The sequence below is a fragment of the Myiozetetes cayanensis genome, unplaced genomic scaffold, assembly GCF_022539395.1.
Source record: "Myiozetetes cayanensis isolate MyiCay16 unplaced genomic scaffold, myiCay2020 scf9, whole genome shotgun sequence".
NCBI lineage: Eukaryota > Metazoa > Chordata > Aves > Passeriformes > Tyrannidae > Myiozetetes > Myiozetetes cayanensis.
In genome coordinates this window covers 8,944,967-8,967,916 of record NW_026088185.1, presented here as the reverse complement: position 1 = coordinate 8,967,916, position 22,950 = coordinate 8,944,967, and the positions used below count along the sequence as shown (strand labels likewise).

The 22,950-nt window shown below is 40.1% G+C and overlaps 1 long non-coding RNA gene across 1 annotated transcript in view; it reads left to right on the top strand.

Moving 5' to 3' along the window:
* LOC126652721 (uncharacterized) overlaps nucleotides 1-22,632 on the top strand; it is a 68,623-nt gene extending 45,991 nt beyond the window's left edge. The window contains exons 2-4 of the long non-coding RNA XR_007632030.1: nucleotides 15,616-15,871; nucleotides 18,252-18,526; nucleotides 20,610-22,632. This is a non-coding gene — a long non-coding RNA (uncharacterized LOC126652721). The remainder of the gene's footprint in view (nucleotides 1-15,615; nucleotides 15,872-18,251; nucleotides 18,527-20,609) is intronic.
* The last annotated feature ends 318 nt before the right edge of the window (nucleotides 22,633-22,950 follow it).

Genomic DNA, 22,950 nt, shown 5'->3' with positions numbered 1-22,950 from the left:
TTCTGAGCAGGTGCTTGGCATCATTACCCTGTGTTAAGAAACGTAAAGACACGATATATAAAAATGAATCTCTGGTGTCACGTACGCTCTAGCTAAATGAAAAATAATTTCTCTCCTGTCAGTTGAGCTTAGGCAACATTAAATTAGTGCAAATGAGGTCAGAATCAGGCCCAGAGATTATTCAGTGTAACGAAGAAGAGATGGTGAAGTGTATTATCTGTCATTTAATTAATTTTATGTTTCCCCAAACAACTCTTATTGGCGTCAAATACAATGAAAATATTTTAAATGTAAATTCCAAATTCCATGAGTACACTTCATTTGTGTGAACCATAAGTTAGAACTTGCTTTTGCTGCTAAGAGTGGCATTAGCAAGGTATTTAAATAAAAGAAAAATTATTATAGAAAAATTATTACCAAAGAAAACAGTAGCAAAGTATGCATGGCTAGAAAACCTTACATTAAGGAAACAATGCACAACAGAAATATACTGAGAATCCCTGCTAATTGTTTGTTCTTAGACCATTCTGCAAGATTGCACCATAATCCTTGAAGGCCAGAACCAAACTATTTTCTTGCTGAGTTACATTCAAAGACAATAATTCTCAAAATCATTTTGATGTAAAAAGTTAACATACAGTAGTTCATACTCTTAGATTTGGTCTTAGTTTTCTTTTGTCTGTATGAATTTTCTTGATTATTGCTTGCCAAAATTGAATATAAATTTATATGTGACTAAATGACATAGCTGACACACAAAGTTCACATTTATATATAGTTTCTTAGTCTAACAAACTCTAGCAATCCTTGAAAAAAATCTGGTCTCAAATTACTAGCCACGCAATTAATTGTTTTCCTGCAGTGACTGGAAGCCTCACAACATTCTGCTGTTTTTTAATCAGAAACTGTTTCCAAATTAAGGTTCTCTCTCAGAATTTGTGCCTGTGCTTTATGCTTTCCAAGAAATTAATCTTAATAGAAAATGATCAAGTAAATGTACATGTGCTCTGAAATCCATGTAGTTTAGGAGATAAGGTGCTTTTTCATGAGAAAAGCTGCACCTCAGATGAGTTCGACACATTAAAACATTTCCCACCACTTCCTCTGTTCAGAGTTGCTTGGACAAGATGGTGTAGACTGAACATTTCTCTTAAAATGGGGTTTTGACTGTGTAGGTACCAGGGCAGCCTTACACGAGGTTGTTTTTTACCTTGCAGTTTCACGCCAAGATGCTAGTCCAACTGATGTAATTAGGAATTCAACACATTTTAATTTTGGAAAGCAAATAGCATTCTTAGCGCAAACCTTTACTTGGGAAAAAAAATCCCAAACCAAACCAAACAAAAAAAACCACCCCAAACCCACACTAAGCTATAATTCCCAGAAGTTGTTGAGAGAACATTTTAAAGCTGGCAGAGCAGAGATAAATGCAAAGAAAAGAAAACACTTTGAAAGTGTGTTTCAAGCAAAACATTTCAAACTGCTACCAACAGAAAGCCAATAAGGTCTTCCATTACCACATCAAAACTGTAAACCTGTGCAAATAATTTTTCTTAAAAGAAACGCACAACCTCCTCTGAGGAGTGACCACCCAAGCAGTCCTAATAGCAGCTGTCTGGGAGTTCAAGAATTTAGGTGATGAATTACGGAAATAGTCCAACTGCTGACTCACTTCACACAAAGATAATTGCAGATGACCTGAGCAAGATCCTGCTTTGAACGAAATGGGAAAATGTCACAGAAAGGGGCTCAGACAGGTTCTGTTTCCCAGTGTGACAGCTCATGGGACAAAGATAACTATCTCTTGGGTTTTAAGATATTGGTGAAAGGAAGAGCACCCAGCAAAATATATGTACGTATTGCTAAGAGGTGGCAAGATGGTATCTGAAAATATGAGAAAACAAGGGTAAAGAACAACAAGCAAGGCAGGGGGAGGAAAGCCCTTTCATTAAGGCAGATACTCTGAAAAAAAAGTCAAGTCCCATTTTGTCCTCAAATGCTGTGTGGTCATGTGCAATGGCAAGATCTTACAAGGAGATCAGTCAGCAATACAGAAACTACTGTTTTGGGAAATCTCAAGTGTTGTAAAAAGGCGCTACCAGAGAGCATTTATTTTACTTGTGTTCCCATGACTGACAGGGTTATCTTCTCCAAGTCCTCTTTTGCACTTGTGCATCGTGACATTCAGGAATAGTGGAGGGAAAGTGGCACCCTTCACACAAGATGCACTTTCAGATTCTTCTAACTACCTTCATTGTGAGACTTCATTCAAGTTAAAATAGCATCACATAAGCTGAGCCCACATCAATCAAGAAATCATCCTTCTGTTTTCTTAGAGAAATGATGGATTCAAAGGTACTAGTTCAACTAGGATACTAAGTAGGTATTCTGGAATCTATAACCATCAGAAAATACAGACTTCCTCTAAACCCAGTAGGATCAGAACAATACTAGTGGTTCTGGAACTTCAAAGGAGAGGAAAAAATGGCTGGATGCTGCAGAAGAGTGTAGTTTCTGCATGCATTATCCAGAGACCCTCTATCTTTAGGAAGATCTCTTTGCAAAAGCAAAACGAAGCTGGGATTTTTCTAGGGCAGCCTAGAAGTGCTTGGAGATACTACTTCTATGAGCACATAAAAGCTGAAAAAATAAAAGCAGGTGGTATAGGCAAATATTTTGTGTAGCAGAGAGCTGTTTGCATTGCAGAGCTGCACTTGGTGTTACTTTCCAAATGCATCTGCACGTGGAACTGGATATTGCAAAACACAGAATACTAGAATGGCTTGGGTTGGAAGGGACCTTAAAGCACATCTAATTCCAATGCCATGGGCAGGGATGCCACCCTCTAGACCAGGACACTCAGGGCCCCCTGGTCTTGAATAAATCTGTTCGTGTACAAACAGGTTCCTCCCTCTTCAACATCCAGGGAAAGCAAGGTACAAATCTCAGTTTTATTTATCTTAGGTGTAGCAATCTGGAGTGCAACATCTCAAAAACCCCACTGAGTCAAATCTCAGTTCCTTAAGTCCCCAAGTAAAAGACACACTGCACCTAGGGTGGTTATTGTGGGAGCCATGCTTCATCAGAAGACGTGCTGAATGACCATGAAAGGACTTCAGACCCAGTGTTTGTTGTTGGCTGCTGCAGAAACAGGCAAAAACATCCTCTCAACAGGGAAAACGGGGAATGTTCAAGATGAAATCCCTTTGGACTTTTTGCCTCAGGGTAGGATTAATACGATCCCTTTAAGGTGAAGGCAGCTGCATAAGGTAAATTCCCTTCCAGATTTAGAATTAGCCTGATGAAGGGAATTATTGATTACTGATGAAATGCTAATACCATGCTAACTGTAATTTATTCAAGAGTAGCTATTCTGTTAATGAACAGACACATTGCTACTAATGAACAGACACATTGTTATACCTGAAATTCACAGGATGATGTAAAAAGTACAGGTCCTGCTCAAGGTGGTCTTACAAGGTATTTGAAGATCATTTTTAGTTAAAATAACACATAAAAATTCTGTGTTTCCATTTTTAATACTGTTTTGTTATGAAGTCTTTATTTGGCTGGAAGTAAGAAGTAGCATCAGAAGCAGTTTTACTGGTCAGCCTGCTGCAGGTGTGGGGTCATCCACAGAGCCCATGGCAGGGGTTTGGGTTCACTCTCTGCACCAAGGGGGTCCGGAATGGGACTGGGAACCCAAGAACAGTCCCAGGATGTGAGCCATGGGAGAGGACTAAGTCAACCTTGAAAGGGAGAGAAGAAGAGCAGAAAAGCAGCTGACTTGCTGACAATGTGGTTTTTAGGGGAAATTTGCAGGTTTTGTGAGAATGACAAAACAGTCAAATGGAGCTCAAAAAGGTCGAGAAACTTGGGGCAGCAAAGTCAACCCTTCTCTGTGGCACTAAAACTTAGCATGGAAATTTTTGCAGATGACTTTTACCTCTCTGAAAATAACATCTGATAATGAAACTGTGGACTTGAGTTTAATGATCCCAGTGTGAAAGGCCGTCTATAAAATGATTTCTCCTTTTGTTGCCTGCTTCTACCCAGCATTTTTGAAAAACATAAACAATTTACAGCAACAAAAGCTTTTTCTTTTCTCCCCTGACCTGAATGCAATAATTGCTGCATTTACTTTATGTCTCTCCTTTTGGAAAAATAAAATAGAATCGATGATGAGCAGAGCAGAGGGCATGTAGAGCCAAACACGATAAGTGACAGATGGTCACTGAACGACCACACAAAGTCACAACATCAGAGATCCTGGAAAGGGCTTTGGTCCAGGGGATGGGTAGCATGGCATAGTTTCCTAAACTTAAGTAGGTACTTTTGAAATGTAACTCTAAAATCACTCCGAAGTATTTTTAAAACTCCTCAATATTGTGCCTGTGGGGGAAGCTATTTTTTGTGTGTTGGCGGTGATTTCAGGAGTGAATTTTGGCATGATCAGCTGAGTTCCCTCACTGCACAGTACATGGTAATGCTCATTATGATTATATCAAATACTATCCATTTTGTGCAGAGTTAAATTTGATCTAATTTTGATATGAATTCAAACTCCTAATGCCCAGGTGTGTCCTGGAACCAAATTTTTCTCGGTAATTAGTCCACCACTTGATAGTTGATTTTTAAAATTTTGTACAAAACTCTTATTGCATTTTACATTACTGCTCTTTGAATGGAAAATATTTATCAGAGCAACAAATGGGTCCTCTAGCCTACCTTTGTGTTTTAGAGGCCAATAAACCACAACAGTGGACCACAGAGATCCCCAGACTCGCTAAGAGCTCTGCTTCTGAAGCAGCAGAATACCTTTCTAATATCCAGGGCTGAAGCTCCGGAGAGTTTTGAGTGTTAAAAGTTTCTAATCTTTATTCTGCTTTCCTTATCTGGCAATACATATTCATGAGGAAGGTCATTATAGCAGCACCCAGTAGTGTGGCTCCGGTTTCGAACAGCGGCACTCAACGCTTAACAGCCAAACTCACAGAAGAGCATTGCAGAGCTGAGCACCAAGGCAGTTAGGAGAAAGCAATTTTCTGAAAACTAATGAAACCAAAAAAAAGTTTTCATTTACGTTATTGGGCTACCAGGGGGAAAAGAGTACTCTAACTTATTTGAGTCTGTCTTCCTACTGATTTTAAAAAGGCATTTTTGCCTCGAGAGTGCTCCGACAGGGTGCTGCATACTTGTATTTTTCAGGTGCAAGAGGACTGCTGCACAGGGCAAGTGGGGATGGTGGGCTGAGTGTCATGGATTCAAATAGCATGGTCACCAAATTTCAGGGAAGAGTGATCTGAAAAATAACGCAAGGATCAACTTTGTTCTGCTAAAGCTCTGGCTTGTGACTCCTCCAGATCTTGGTAACGGACTCGAAGACATCAAAAAACTGTTAGTGTAAAACAAACTACCAACTGAGAGAGCTGTGAGTAACAGTTAGATGCAGAACTGAGAATTTAGAAGAACATCTCAGAACATTCGAGATTGAAGGAACTCTGCGTGTACCAGAGGTCCCCCAAACTTGTCCACTGGTCCCAAAAGCAAGCACGTACAAATGCAACATCAGGGTTTTCCTCCGGTAAATGACACCTCTCAAATACCTGAAAACCCAGTCACCTTTCAGTACCCTGCCTCACATCAGTCTATTTGTACTCTCAATACAGTATAAAACTATTTTTCTAGTGATTTATAGTTTCATGATAATAAAACTGTATGCAGATTACCTAAAGACTAATATATGCTTGATAAAATGTTGTTAGCATTCAAATAAGTATACTTGCTAATATTTCAGTCAACCATTTAATTCAAGTTAGTGCCTATATCAATGTCAACACATTTCAATGTAGATAAGTGTGGGTGTGTTTGGATGAGTGGGTGGCAGTAAATGTATAACCAACATATTTCTATACCACAGACTGGATATTACTCTCTTACAAACTGTATTTGCCAGAGCATTAGTTTGACTCATTAGATTCAAATATTTGGGCATGTATGAACAGCAAAGAATAACAGCAAGACAAAAGAGAGCATTCCTATCCCCCAGCTGACTTTATCTCCTATTTTCTTTCATATTCTGCAGGTGTAACCTTGATTGCTACCCATAGCACAGAGCAGGAAGGCCCTTTCCACTCATTTTTACATATTTGTGCCTCAGCAAGTGGAACATGGAATGCTGATGTGGGAGGCTGGTGCTACAATGCATTTTCTGCAGGTGAACTACAGAAGCAAATTAAAACAAAACAAAACAAAATGGCAGTGAGTCCCTTGTATGCAGTCTGGGGCTGCTAAGATCTAAACAGAGATCTCATTCCCTCTGCTTTTCTAGTACCTGGCAGCTTCTGGAGGAATCCTGCCTCTTGTTGGTACCTATCTTTCATTTTGGGATGGGTGATCAAGTCTGGGTCCTGAGTGTTTTTCCTTTTCTCTAGTGTCAGCTATTATCTTCACTGTTCCAGGGGATTGGCTGTCTCTGCACTGCAGTCAGGGTCCCCACCTTTTTATTTCAGTGATTATAAGGTAAGATTTTATTGTATTTTTATCGCTGCTGTGGTCCTGGAGACAGTTTCTCTACCTTCCCTCACTTATCTGTATTCTGCCTATGATATTGATCTGAAAAATTGTTTCTTCTCTGAACGCCACCTTCCCTGCTCTTGAGTCTGTGCCAAGTGACTGTGCCTGACACATCTCCTCTTGGCCTCCTGGCCTGTCCCTGGCAGTGGCTGGCTCACTGCAGGGTTAGCTGAAGTGCATCCAGAGGTCTCCCACCAGCCCTGTGGAGCTGCATCCACGCTGCAAACCCCCATCCAGCTTGGGGCTCCCAAACACAGAGTTACCCCTGCAGAACCCCAGGGTGCTCCCAGGCCAGGGCATCTCCTTCAGGCTCAGCTGGCCCCACACCAGTGTGGTGCAGAGGGTGGTTTTGCATAACCGCTCCTTTCTACTATTTGCAGCACTTTTGTGGCCAGGAAAATGGCTTCTCTTTCCAGTGGTTTTAAAATGGCAACTTAATTTTAGGTGTTTTTGAAGGAAGAAGTGATTTTCCACAGCAGAGATAGCTTTTATCAAAATATCCTGAATATTAAACAATGATGCCATTCAATGAGTTAAAACTACCACCCTCTAGAGACTATTAAAAATTCAGTAACCTTGGCAACAAAATAAAATTCAATTCTGGTTTAGTTGTTTCAAATGAGGAAAATACACCCTTACATGTGTGAACATATTGTTAACAGATTGGTTTGGGTAGTTTTTATTTTCCTAGTTCTATAGCTCAATCCTACATTTCTTCCTCTTACTTCCTTAAACATTCCAGTATTGGAAAATAGCAATTTTCTTCATATAAAACCTGTCCTACCTCACAGAACATCATCTGATTAGGAAAAAAACCAACAAAACACAACAAACCAACCAAAACACTTCTCTCTGAAACAGAAACAAGAAAGTGCTCAGAAAATGGTGCAGGAGCGTATAGACACTCTTATGAATTGACTATAAACAGAAAATGAAAATATGCACTCGGGTGATTTTTCAAGGCATACTGAGTAGTCACTCATTATTCTTTTCATATCAAATCTTCTAGAGAGTGTATAAAGTTGCTGCATTCCATAAAGAGGTAGATATCCAATTCAGGTTAGGAATCAAGTACAGGAATATTCCCTTCAAGACTAAAATCTTGATAAGCCGCATGTTAAGAGACAGGATGGTGAGTTTGGACGGTGCTGCTAAACACAGAAATATGTGGGACTGGTGGGAAAAGCCTGGTTGGCTGTGTGTCCCAGCATCGCAGCATCACCGAGGTCACTGCTGCTCTGCACCTCCACAGGGCTTTGCAGCTGAAAATTGTGCTTGTATTTGGCTGCCCGAGGCTTTGTATTTGCTTTTGCAAATTATACCAAAGTATTACCCTCATTCATTTAGGGGGCTTGAGGCAGTAAGTTCAGGCCATCTAACAGCAAACTACAAAAAGTGCTGCATGTTTTCTTTTTTTTAAGTTTGTGAAATAATTTGTTTCCCCAAGCTAGTGATAATATGGATTTGGAGCACAGCTTTCCCAGATTTATTTAATAGAAGGCTACCATTTTTCTTCTAGCAGAAAGAAGCAGAGAAAAGAAAGCTATTCTTCTCCACACAATAGAAGGTAGGATTATAGAATAAATGCAAGGCAGATAAGAAAGGTGAATCAATTTAAATGACCTTTATTCAAGCTGCATTGAAACAAATGAATAAGAGGATTTATCCATCAGAAAATAAAGCAGAAATAAGAAAATAATGACCAAATAGCAAACTAAAGGAAAAATTCTAATTATATTGAAAGAGATTTGTCAGGGTATCTTAGTTTAAAATTAAAATCAACTAAGAGCATGTTAAAATGTATAGATTAAAGCTGAGCAAACATAATAAACCACTTGGACAGCTAAGCTAGGAGTAGGATGTAATGCAGTGCTCGCAGCTGAGAGACGGCTTTGCCTATTTGCATCATTAACCTTCTAAAATTTAGTCCTCCTACCTTATGGATCAACTGTTTTAGAGATTAATTGACTCACTAATCCTGTGAATTCCTATTTTCATATTTATCACATAGGACAGGGCCCTTTAAAGAGTCCATTGCAGAGCTAGGCAAAAAAAGCAAGTGGAATAATTTTAATGATGTCGCAAACAATTGCCGTGGGGCTCAAGGTCCAGAGCACAGGCTGAACCTTAGCCCGGTGCAGGGGATCCTCAGCCTGACATTTGCCTGCCTGGCTGTGCAAAGCAGAGGCATCCCTGAGGCAAAGTGCCAGGTGTACAAACACCCTGTGCCTGGTGCTGGGTGCTGGTGGGAACCCACTGGTGGTGAGCCAGAGTGCACCGACACCCCTCGCAGCTCCTGGGCAACCCCTGGAGCCTTTGCTGGTTGCAAAAAATTTTTTTTCATATTTTGTAAAAAACCCACCTTAAATTAGTAAACTGCACACGCAGTTCTTCTGGAGCCATTTTTGTTTGTTTGTTTGCTTGTTTAGCTTAAACCTTACATCTTTGCCTCATTTTGATATGGCAATCAACCAACTAAAACCATTAATTACATGGTGATAACTTTCTGCCAGTGCACAGATCCAAGGGTAATAGGTTTAAGCAAAGTGATGGAATTTGGCAGCTTTCTCTTCCTAGCAAGATTATGTCAGTTGCTCCTAAATCCATCGATCCAGTGAGACAGTAATTAGTTAATTTAATGAGAATCAAAGGATTTTAGCCTGCGGAATTTGTAGTGCTAACAAGACAGGTTATTATTAGAAGCTATTTCCAATAAAAACACTTCAATCAGCCAGCAAGAATATTGTCTCTTGATTAAAAAAAATGGAGCATCATTTATTGTTAGGTTAATGCTAGAAAATAGCCTGCACTTACAGTGGCATTGGCTACAGTTAGAGAATGCCTGTTTTGTTTTAAGAATGTTAATATGAATCACCTTTTTGAACATCTTAGGGTGCAGCCATGTGCATGGATGGGTTTGCTTTTTCTTGTTAATTACTTTCCCACCACTGAAGAGATTTCTGCTGGTGCCTGACTGCTGTGGCTGCCAGAGAGCTGCCAGGGGCAATACAGTGGGCAGGGGAAACAAGACTGAATTGGAAAAGGCAGATTTGCTTCGCAGCAAGATGTGCCCAAGAAATATTGGTTTCAGCTGAGGGGATCAGCGCAAGCCAAAGGTACAGGAAAACTGTGTTGAACCTGCATGATACTGGAGTCTATCTTTACCATATCTCTGAAGCACAATTAATTGTTCTGAAGTGACATCCTAAGCCTGGCATTTAATTTAACTCTACAGAGATGTAGCACGTCTGCTGTTAGCAGAAACAAGCAAAGAAACCAAAACTGCTCAGCAGAAGAGCAAACCAAATAAAGCCAACCAGGAGCCAACTAAATGAAAAATGCAGCCCTCAAGCCTCTGTTCATTCACCTGTGCTATGCAGGGACAGGTATAAAAGCATCCCAGACAGACAGACACACCCTACCCCCATCCTCCCACCCCCACTCCCAGATTTTGACTGTGCAAGGAACCTCTGGGTAGCAAATATGTTCTGTGGAGAAGTGTTTCCTGGAGCTGCAAGAATTCAAGGGTAAGGTAGTCTCCACACAGTTTGGATTGCTATAAATCCATACCTTTCCTTTTGTAGACCGTGCTTACAGCATGCTTCGACCACGAGCTGTGAGCAAGCTGCAATATTGCTCATCTCTGGAACTGGCTCTAATGTTGGCTTTCACCACAAACTTCATGGCTCCTTCTGTGGATGGCGTTGTTTATTCTCCAGCACCCATTCTGCAAATAGGCTGAACACTTCAGATGGCTTTAAGGAAGAAATGTGAAGATGAGACATATTTTGTGGCAAAACTTTTCTCACAATATAATTATTTAGAGGGGTATGAATTCCTGATGTGTTTATTTAAAAGCATCTTCAGTTTACAGTCAGCTCCAGAATCACTGCATAATATCCCCATCATACAAGTAGTAAGTCAGTTTGCACATAAATATAACAAGTTTGTCTCTTGTATTTCTCTTTGCTTACATAAAATAGACATTTGAGTATAAAAATATTGTGATTAATTTGGGGAATTAGTTGGCTGAGTACTTAAACAATTCCTCTACCAGAAAAATAAAACTATTTAACTTAGAGAAGAGTCAGTGTCTTCTCTGAGGATGCTTTAAAAGATTATTTAAATCTCATAAATATTTAAAGACCTGCATAAAAGCTAATGGATTTTTAAGGAAAAACAAAGCAACAATGTGTTTTTGAGAAACAGCATCTTCTACTAAACCAATTAAATAAAAGAGTAAATCCTATGTTGTGACTGTGTTTTGAAAATTACCTCAGTTGAACTAGGTGGTATCTTTGCTGAAATACAGTCAGGATTTTGCTGAAAATAATGCAAATGCATTTCAGCTTTAACAGGTAAAGCTGCTGCTATAGGAAAATTACATGGCCTTAAAGAACTAATGTGAAGGTGCATGTTCCTCATCCTTCCCTTTCTTTCCTGCAAGTAACAGGCTCTGGCCTGTATCTGACTCCCATGCTCATTTTACATTTTATGTTGCCTGAAGACAAGACTTTAATGGTTTAAAAGAGTAGCCATGATGTTTCTGAAAGGGGTTAAAAGAGTAACTAAATCTGTTTTACTTTGATAATAAAACTACTCAGTGCAACCACTTATTTCTCCAAGGATAGTGACTGAGTATATTTAAGCATATAGTGCATATTTACAGAAATCCACGTGCATTTGAAGGTGAGAACATTTTCAAGAGTGTGGAGCAGCATTTGGTTAAATAGGGCCTCACATGGTCTATCTTGGCCACTCGTGGGGAAAGCTCCCTAAATTCTACAAAATCTCAGCTTTCACAGAGACCAAATGAACCTGAACACATAATTTTTGGGCAAAACCCCCACCCATTTCATTGTGCGCTACATATGCGTTTTCCAATTAACAATTAAGCTTGATCATGGAGAAAAAACCCATAATTTATAAATATTTTTAAGATAAAACAGTAGTCTGATTTCATTTACTTCAGTACAAAGCTGATGTGCACCACGCCTAAGTGAAAGGCCTTGCTACTACAGCCTTTGAATCTGTAAGAAGTTTAAGGTGATGTGAGTGATGGGGGGTGGTGATGTTTTTTCTCAATGCTCTGCTTTATTCTCACTGAACACACTGACAAACGTTAAGATGAAACCTCAGCTGAAGGAGATTCTGAAGAAATACTGGACCCTTAGCAACACTGTTACTATGCACATGGAGTACGTAAAACCTTATTCCCCTAAAAGACCGTGTCTGAGAAAGAAATAAAATTTTATTTTCTTTTTAAATAAAGATAAGGTGCTTGCAAATGTTTCACAAACCTCTAAATATACTGTAAGCACAATTTGAATAGTTGCAGGATTCATAATATAAACTCAAAATGACGACCGCGGTACCGAAGCAGATAACTAGTGGAACCAGAGATATAGATCTTTTCTGTGAAAAGCACGTTTCCACCTCTATGCTCTGGGAGAAACAGAGCATTTGATTCTGATTCCAGAGAAATAGAAGTAAAGAGGACAATAGCATCCACAAAGGGTTGCTGCTATAATAAGAGAGGGCATGTGAATGGGAAAGGCTTGAGGCAGCCTAGTTATCGCCTAGAAGAGGACTAGGCCCTGCAAAGAGAGATGGTTCACAAAAGACAGTCCTGCAAGAAAGCAAAGTGAATAGGAGAGGAAAATGAATCTTTTCACTGGATAGATGAAGGATGCGCTCAGAATAATGTGCCACTAGGAATAAATCCTCTTTCTCCTCTCTCAGAAGCTGACTTGGGAATCAGAGCCTACAGTGTATTAATGATTGCAATGAGTTAATGAACAGATGCTGTGTTGGTGCAGTTTATGAAGCATCCAGCAATTTTTCAAAACTTTGCTTTTTCCTCCGAACTGTTGCTAAGAAAGAATGGTATCACTATAAATCTCTAAGCAAATTCTTTGAATATGTTGCTTTTAGCAATTTTATATTTTCTCTTTATCGACCAAAGCATTAGTGAATTGCTGTATAGTGTCTCAACTTGCTTGTAAAAAGTAAGATGCATAGGTTTATATACATCTGGTCACCAGAAACAAAGGGTTTCTTTCTGTTCCAAAAGCACAACTGCACACCAAAAGCAGATTGGACTGCTAAGGACATAACTAAGGGTCATGCATGCTGATATCCTGGGGAGAGAGATCCAAGCTCCGCTGCACTCACAGGCCCTCAGGCCCTCGGTCGCCTTGAAGCTGGCAGGGCTCTAGCCCTGAGTGATGGTGCACAGCAACACCTTTTGTTTGATGCTCAGAAATGGCTGTTTTGTACCCTTACTCCCCATGGAAGCAGGGATCCAGGTCCCAGATAGCTGTACTGCAGAACCCCAGCACTGCTGCCCTCACCACCTTGCAGGGACATGCACCCAACAGGTTCAACAGCTTCTGCCGTAGGGAAAATGTTGGGGTTTTTCTTCCCCCTCTAAAAAAGCTATTTCCATCAGCAGCCTCTCTGTGGCCTATTTTACTTTCCCAGCTGAGCAGGCCAAGTGTCAGATGCAAACCGATGGTGTGCTTTTGATTTTGTACACCCACATTCACAACAAGTCTCCCTCAATCAGCATTGTTCACACTTGCAACAGAGGTTACCAATTATACTGCATGTTTTACATGGCAACTGTTTACAAGAAAATCACATTGTTTATATATTTTTGCTGCAGTTAACAAATTATCCTAAATGTCAAATTGCTTGAACAGAAATAGGGGAGCCTACTCTATGCCTTAAAGCACTACAATTGTTGGTAAATTGCACTCAGCACAGAATTATAGACATTTAAACATCATTCGGAAAGAAAATACTTTCCCAAGGGATTCATCTGACATCGTAAACTATGAAAGTGAAGGCTTAACAATTTATAAATGTCAGCAGAACAAAACCACCCCATCTTCTGAGCATGATTGGTCACGTGCAGTTAACAGTTTAATAGTTGCACTGTACTGCTATTGATCTTGCATAGCTTTTGTGAAATTAATTTGATAGATGCTCATTTATCATTAATTGCGCTGTGAGCTTCAGAGGGGATTGAGAGCAGGAAGGAGGTAGGAGGTTGGCTCATGAACTGGACCCAGGAGTTTGTGGCGTAATGAGAAAAAGTGAGCCACATGTATCATTCTGCATGTAAGAACCATCCATAACCATCATCCTCGTCCTCACTGCTGTCTTCTCTGTCATTCTGGCAGCACTTTTTATCAGCTATCAGCTATCAGGGTCATTAGGCACTTAAAAAATCAGTGTTTTCTGTTTTCATACAGAGGTCTTGACAGTCAGGGGCTGTGGCTGGCTTGCAGGTACAGTTCAGGGCAGCAAGGAGCCAACTCAGTCCTCTGCTCAGGCACTGCTAGGTGGTAGGAGCATCAGCATAGCACGTCCACCTCTCTCAGCTCCCCAGGCAAGTTGGTGAATCCCAGCTGCTTCAGAAAACCACCACCACCTCAAGACATTATTGGTGGTACTCTTGTCTCAAACTGACCAGTGCCTTTTCTTCTCAAGGCTGACTCACTGCCTGGGAAGATCTTACTCATCTGGAAACCTGCCATGTCACATGGTGTGTGTACAGTTGCCACTTCTCCTCACTCTCCTAATAGCTGCCCATAAACAATCCAGCTCTGGGGAGCAAAACTGCATTTCAGTGCTCTTGTTTTCCTCCTGGAGTCCCCTTTGCTATGAGAAGATCATCATCATCATCATCATCATCATCATCATGGCTAGGCTTCGCGAATGAAGATTTGAGAAGGGCTCTACCCACGCTTGCTACAAGCGCGCTGATGTATGAGAAGATAAGGTCTCATGGTCTGCTCACAGTCCCCACGCAGCACCTAAACCTGTGCACACTGTGGTGAACTGCCCGTTGTGTTCAACCGCTGCTTATTTGGGACACTGCCACCAGGATTGTAGATCAAAGGTTTGGGTAAAGGAATACAGTTTGTCAGGATCAGAAGGACAGAATGCTCCCCGAGTGAGATCTGCAATTTGCTTTTCACTCATCTGGCCAAGCGTGGGTGGAGCAGTGGTCCACCAGCACCACTGTTCATGGGAATGACTCCATCACAGACCTTCATCACAGGTCAGAGGCAACAAGCCAGAACTCCATGCCTGTCACTTTGCTTCCTGACACTGCACTGCTGTATTTCAGCAGGTTGAGAGTATGGTCTGTTCCACAATATGACAATTTACCACTACTTGGTACTTCTGATATAAATCCTTGTGTTTTTTCTAGTTGCAATGATAAATTATAAATATTTGCTCTAGTCTTAGTAATGAGCATCATTCTAAAATTTCAGAAGGGCCTCATTAGTGCTCTTGCCTGTATTCACCCTATTTAAATTGAGTAGCAAATGGGGATAGACAGTTCACACAAAATTGCACTAGCAAACCATAACCCATCTCTGTATCATACTTTACACTTTCCAAGCCAGTGGTGTCTTTCTGTGCTTTTTCAGCAGCAGATCCGTAGTCACTGCAGAGGGAGCTTTACTATTAATTATGATGATAATGCAGTATGATTTGCATTTGCTTCATACATATTGCATATTTCATATGGATAATAAGGGACATAGTGCAAATACCCAAAGAAAAGGCATAATGGGTTATAATACCTAGACAGGGAGTCTAGAAAGAGAAAGAAAAACATAGTTGTTGAGAAGTATTTTGGGGAAATCTGAACCAAAGAGAGTCTTAACAAAACTGACCGTGGAGACAGGAATTAGAACAGCCTCAAGAAAGGTGCTATTTCCATGTATTTTCTCCCAACTAACTGGCAATTTAGAAGATGAACGTCCTATGCAGGCTGGCATTAAAAATTAAATTGAGATTAAATTGAAGAAGAGAAAGGAGAAAGGAGGAAAAATGTTGAAAACAAATGAAAGGTGAGAGAGATGCACGCATTAAAAGTAGTAAATTGTCACTCAAACGACAGTGACAGGAGTGTGACAGGTAAACAGAAGGATTTTTTTCTTCCCCAACAACAGAATCATTTCAAGCATGTTTCTCTGTGTCTTCTTATTTACATTAATATCTATTTGATCATTACAGGTTATGAAAAATGAAAAATGACAAGCAACAATTTTCTTCAGCTACAAGGACAGCAAGTGCTAATGAAGCAAGATCAGCCTACAGCAACCCTGAGTCCACAAACAGCTGATGACAACTGGTCGGTCCCAGTCAAGTCCCTGCCCTCCATGTGCCTTTTCTATGAAGTGAAGATTGTATTTGTTACAGCTTCTTTTCTCTGAGCTTTTCATATGGGATACCAGCCCATCTATCAGATCGCATTTCATCATCTCTCATGGTAATGCTTGGGCCATATATCATATTTTCTAATAAATCTTAGCTTTGCCAGCCTAGCAGAGTATCACATTACCTTTTAAAATACTGCTTTCAGCACTGGATACACAGGGGCTGCATCTTTCACGTGGTTGTTTTTTTTTTTTGAAGTTTATCAAAATGAAACATGACTTCTACTGTAAACGATATTCCCATTTAGTGTTTAATGATACATCTGCTTCCCATCATCCACAAATTCTGATGGTTTGCTAAAGAGATATTTTGTTTAGTGTCAAGCTGTATGCCAAGCTGAAGATTCGTTATCTTCAGCCTATCAGCAATGGAAGCTGGTGTAATTATGAGTTGGGCCTAAGGGCTGAAATAGCTTAGTTATTACAACAAAAACCTATTTTACAAGTTCTGGATTTAACATCACGTTGACAGAAAAAACATCAGCTTTAAAATCTGAGGTGCCATCAAGCACTGTTATTGCTTTCTACTCAAAGGGTAAAAATGATGTTCTGCCATCAATTACTCAATCCAGAAGCTACCGCTATTGGGGTGGAAAACATGAGAGAACATAATGATATCTTTTCATCAGCTTCTGTTGTACTTGATAAGCCACGTGGACACATTCAGAATTTCATGGGATAACAGAGCACAGAGAAACCTGTTGCTGCAGCCCAAATCTGTGCCCTATTCCACAGTCTCTGGGTTGGGTACCACTGTCTGCTGTCCAGTGGGCACCTCAGCAGGGTTCAACACCCAAGATTTAGGCAATTATTTTCCAAGGGTGGCAGAACATGCAAATTACAGTAGACCTACAGTAAGGTAATTTTTGCAAGTTAAGCCGTGAAAAAAGTTAAACGCAATTTATTAATTTCCATCTAAATTAACTCTATATTTTCTTCTTTTTATTTTCCTCTAGACTCTAAGACTTTTCAAAGAAATTTTCTGAACTTTGATAGAATCAGTGGAAGTCTCAGTGGTGTAAATTATCTCTTACCTCCACGAAAACAATAATATGAAGGAGTTAAATGTACATGTTTTTGTTGCCATGCATATTGAATAAAACACGGTTACTTTGTGATTGGTATCCTAAATGTACATCCAAGACACATTGCTTATCTTGTTATATTTCTTATAAGTGGTTGTAGCATTGCTTTCAAAATGGTTCATAGAGATTTTCATTTTATGGACAATTACACTGAGTTGACTCTCAAAAAAGGAGACTTATACTTGCAAGAGTGAGAAGGAATAATTATTTTCTTGATTTCAATTACTTTCTAAGGCAATCAAAACCTTGTTTGATCAAATAAAGAACAGTACATAGATCCATATTTAAAATATGCTTCTTGCACATTGTACATGTAACTTTACATCAGGGTAAATAGGGTGATTTCTATGAACTGACAATAGGGCTTTCCATGTAATTAGTATAAATTGTTTGCATAGACAAATGATGATTTCAAAAAGAATCTTAATAGCAGAAGTTCATGCCATGACCTAAAATGAAAAACAGTCTCATGGCCACAGTTACTTTGACCAGCCATAAATTAAAAAGCCAAGCTGTAATTTGATTCAGATTCAGCTCCAAACAACTAAACCTGTTCAGTTTGAGTGTTTCAAAGATCAGTAACTAGAAGGCTCTTTCTAATGTTTGTTTCAGAACCATGTCCTCACCCTGAGGTTGTCCCTGGAGATTGCATATCTATATCTGGGGGACAAAACTCAAGGGCAGTTCCCTCTTCCCTCTAACACATTGTTTCCCTGAAAAAAATATGCAAACCACAGACAATCCAAAGTTAATTTCCACTTCCATTTTTAGGATCTAACCTCCCTCAGCCAGGTCTTGCTTGATATCACCAATTTTAGAGCTGCTTCACATAGTAGCAAACTATTCATACCATTATACCCTTAGATTTAACGAAAAGTTATCCATTATGGATAGTTAGCCATTTATGGTTCAGGAATGGAAATGGCCAATGCTGTAACCGTGTCTGAGGCCCCAGACCTCCTGGTTTACAATGATGACAATGTATTTGCAAAGAAGAGGGCTCTACAGCTCTAGAAAAGAAGATATGCTAAGGAGAAGGAAAAAAATCTCCATTTTTATCATTATTTTTTTATTAACTGTCACTCAGTAATTTCCTCCTAAGAAAGCCAATAGCTGAAGAGACATACCATGTTAAGGCACCTGTTCCAAGGTAGAAAGTAGCAATCCATTATTCTGAAAGACAGTTCAATATGTAATGAGAAATTCATGGTTTTTAAATATTACCTCTTTTCTAAGTGAAAACTCTACAGCCACTTGAGAAGATTGTATCTACACCCGTACCTAAAGTCTCTAGTTCTGCAAAGATCTCTTTCTGCCATGATCATGTCTTTTTTCTTGACACCCACAGGAAGTCTGCGAGTGGGGCAGTTGTGGTGAGTGCAGCCATTTCTACACATCCCATCCCAGACTGGGGACTGAAAGCTGGATTCTATCTTCCCTCCCACACAGACCATCAAAGTGATGCTCATTTCCCTGTGCTATTGCTGCCTTTGTCTTGTAGTGACACTGATGCTTTAGCTGTCACCTGAATGCCATCCCTCAACCCTCTCCTTCCTGCCACCGCTCCGGTCCCATTGATGAGTGCCATGGCACAGGAATGCTGCTCGGAGCTAAACCACCATGGTAATATTTCACTTCCCTTCATTTTTCACTTGCTGTTCTCCAAACTGGTTTTACTTCTCTCCCTCCAGTTCAGCTGCCAAATGAAAAAGAAAAGGAATAAAAAAGTTCATTACCTTAGACAGGTGACTGAAGTTCTTCATTGCACTTCTCAGACCCATCCCGGAATTGCACGGAAACCTCTGTAGCCATTAAAGGAAATTCACTTCACATGGACAGAAATTTCCAACTCAGGAGTAGAAGTTATGTTAAAAACAGCTTGGCTGTGTAAAGCACTTGATGAAAGGAGAATGTGATGGCCAAACTGCCTTCTCTCATCTGTGTCCCTCCTTGGCCTGTCACAGACTCCACGGAGATGAATGGAAAGACTCCCATTGATGTCAATGGGCTGGGGATCCAGCCCTTGATGTCTGTGCTTTGAGGGACTGAGCAAAGAGCACCTTTGTACTGCATATATCTAGGTAATTTTAATTGTGGAAGTGCAGTGAAACAGCACCTGTACCTAAAGGATGGAAAAAGAAATGTTAACAAGGGGTTGTGAAGTGCTGCAAGACAGGGGGAACTGCCTGTCAGTGAAAATAATGAGGAGTCTAGGAGAAGTGTTTGGTGTTTTTTTCAGAGAATATTTAAACAGCCTCTGCCTCTTTGTATAAGTGCAGTATTGGCTTTAGTTAATGCATACACTGGATGGGTATGTCCTTCCTTACTGAGATGTAGGAGAGGCATCTGCACCTCCCCAGCTCTCCTCCTCCCTGGCCAGCAAACCAGCTTCTGCTGGACGCAGCTCTGCTCCCCAAAAGCCAGACTTAATCACCATCTATCTGCCAGATACACCTTTTCTCCTCTGAAAGACTTCTCCTGCCTTCTCTGTGCTGAGAGTTTCCCTAGGGATGCAGGGCAATTTCCTCCTTTTGCTGCCCTACGTGAATTGACACCACATACATTATCTAGAGGACCTCCCTGAGAGTGCTGCACACGCCTGACAGTGTGGGGAGCACATGCCCAGAGGATTAGCAAGGGCTTGCCACAGGGAGCTGTAACTACTGCAATTTTCCCTCAGGACAGGAGATCCAGTCTATCCTGCTGCTTGATCCTTAAAATAGCCTCTTTATTTTCCTGCTTGCAAACTAGTTCAATTTTCTGAAGATTAAATTCTCTCTGCATTAATGATGGAGGAAATCAGCTTTCTTACAAGAAGTTTCTTTAACATTTCCCTCGGCTACAAACAAATCTGAGCTTTGAGAAGTTATCTTTTAGCAGGAACGTCTGGGAGCTTGAAATGCTCTTACTCTTGCTGGTATTACAGGTCACTGCCCTTCTCAGCATTCACCAGAGCTGAAACACTAAATAGCTTGTTATTTCTATTTAGAAATGTGTCTATGCTTGCACCCCCTAGTAACCCTAGTGTAGCAAAGAAAGATTAAACATTCAAGTAATTTAGCTTAGTTCCAGTTCATTTTCAATTAACAGGAGAAAATCCTCTCAGACATAATAGGCTATTTTTGGTTGGAGGTTAGTTTATTTGTCTGACAAAAGTAAGCATTTAGGCTTACAAGTTAAACTCACTAGTTTTTTTACAAATGTAGTTTATTAAATAAAAAAAAAAATTAATGAAAAAAACAGAGAAAATTAAAATACTGATTTCAAAGGTATTTTCCCTTTTCAGGAAGTTTTAAACTAGTAAATACCCTAAAATAAAATCAATATAAAACATTTCAGGGAATAAATTGTAGTATTATTATATAAGGTTTTATTTCTTAACCTCTAACCTTTCTATATGTTTATTTACTATATTTAGAATGTAAAACCTGCCCTGGACCAATTTAGCAAAGTCAGCTTGTGTCTTACGATACCATTCTTGTAAAATCTCATTTAAGTAGCTGCATTTGAAAACACAGATATCTCAGTTTTGCTGTTTTTTCTATTAAGGAATCCTCTCCAAATGTCTTTTCCCTGAAACCAGCAAGACTAGAACTTCCTGCTTCACCCACTCTCAAGCTGCCAACCATTATGTTTTGTGTTTCTCCCTGTCTTTGAAAAGTTATAAATCCTCTTTTTTTTTTTCTTTTTTCTTTTTTTTTTACAGAGTCATATTGTTTTCTGAAGCAGGGCAGAAGTCATTGATGGGCACATATACTGATATGCATCCAGAGAGGTATAATGAAAGAGGATAACAAAATACTATGAAAAATGCAGGAAATCCCAGAGCACTTATAAGCTGTCTGATACACTTCTGATTTACACATCTGGCAAGAACTCTGGCAAGAAGTAATGAGAAAGTTACAGAGTATGAGGAATCAGCAGTGCAGAGGACACTTCGCATCTGTGAGAAGTGCAGGAAAACACCACCACCATTCTCACTCAAGCTGGTTTGACAGAATTAAAAATGAACGCTTTCATGAAATAAGCAAGCATCAAAGTCACCTCTCCTCCAGCAGTTCCCACCGACCAAGCATTTCCTCTCGCTGCCTGACAGAAGGAAAATCTGTGTCCCCAGTTCCTCAGAGACACAATATGCTCCAGTTCCAGGGCGACCTGTGTTTAGAAAATCAATTGAAGTGAAAGGGAGAACGATAAACATTTGAGATCACTGGGGAGCTAATGATCCTCTTACAGTCCAAAGACACCACAATTATAGTAATCTTTACACAAGACTGAGAACAGCAGCTCCTACCCTGAGCACACATGTGGGAAACCTCCCCTGGGACTGAGTGCTCCTGACAAGCCAAGGTGTCACAGGGGAGCTGTATCAGGCAGTCACTGCTCTGGGGTGAAAGGCAGGTCTGTTCGGTGCCATGTTTATGATAAAGGGACACATATTCTCATCTATAAGGTACATTAATCTTTTTTGATTCTTTATTTTTTTGACTCACCTGTACCTTTGGTGTTTTTGTACTTTGCATCCCCTGTTACAGAATGGAAAGATGAGGAGACAGAAAAATAGCCATGCTGGGACATGGCTGGCTGTATCTAGGCAAAAAACCTTGTTTCAGGGTGAGGTTTCCTACAGAAAGCTGCTTCTTCAGGGAGGGTTTTCCTATAGAAAGCTGCCTGGTGCCCTGGGACCCAGCCTCTCCCATTACCTCCCCATGCCTGGCCATTTCCCAGTCTCTGATAAGGGAGTGCTGATGAGGTTCAGATGTGGAGTTGGCAGCCATAGGTCCCAGTCGTGCTCTGCCTGCCAGAAAGCTTCAGAAACCAAACATATTGAGTTTAACCAGTTTCCAGTGACAGAAGTTTAATTTTTCTTTCCTTTGGCAAATCTATTTAGCCTTTTTTTCTTAGTTGTTCTGGATAGATAAACACGGGTTTGAATCACAGATTTCGAGATTCACACATGAGTCAGAAACTTTGCTCTAGTTTTCTAATTTTATCCCTGTGGGTTTTTATTTTATCCACTTGTCCTGCATAGCTTGTTTATCTCCTGTATTCTTTCAGCCCACTTCTGTTTGCTTCGTGATTTGTCTCTTAGCACGTTGCTATTCCACCTTCCTAAAAATAAAATCTTAATCTTCTCATTGATTGCTCTGCCACCCACAACTGCAATTTATAAAGGCCTGTCACCACATTCAAGTGCCAATCTTCCTCAGTGAACAAGAACCACTTGACGGTGTTTTACATCCTTCTGAAACCTCATATTCTGCTCTAGATCTGACAGACCCAGGCTAGTATACAAAAACTTGGAAGTCAAAATTGGATAGACTGGGTGGGAAGGAGGTAGCATCTTTCTGGAATAGTTTGTATGTCCCATGGACTGATTTTTCTTTCAGTCTGCTGTCTCTGCACACTCACCCTTTATACAGGAATCTGTCTCTTTTTTTCACCTGCAGAAAATGGAGTGCCATAAATAAGTTACCATCTCCCCACTTACAAGTCCACCTCTTTTTAGAAATCTGTGCAAATAAGAGACATTTATCAGGCGCTTGATATATGTTTTCCTCCTTATTCTACTTGTTCAGTGCCCCCCAGGCAAAACCAAAAAACCAGTAACATACTTAGCCCAGCAGGAAATTTCTATTATTCACTTCAAAGAGCATTAAATACAAATTTGAAGTCTGAGTACTAAGATGACCCATCCTTGAAGAAAATAATTCAGTTGAGTAACTATTTTACACAGTGATACTATCAGAATTATCCAGAGCTTATTCTTACTGCCCCCCGTGCAAAGCCCATATGTAGAACAACAGCTGATATCTTTCTGAAGACCACCTAGTCTTCAAACACAGATTCAGTTGAGTAGTTAAACTATCTCAATGCTGAAACAATCTCTTTTCCCTTTATTATTGACTGAATATAGACAAATTTGTAGAAATTGCTCTCTGAAAAATAGTCAATTGCATTCAAGAACATTTGTAACTCTTTAAAAATACAGGTCATAGAGACAGTGCTTAAAATTACGGTTTCCTACCTCTTTTGCCTGTACTCCT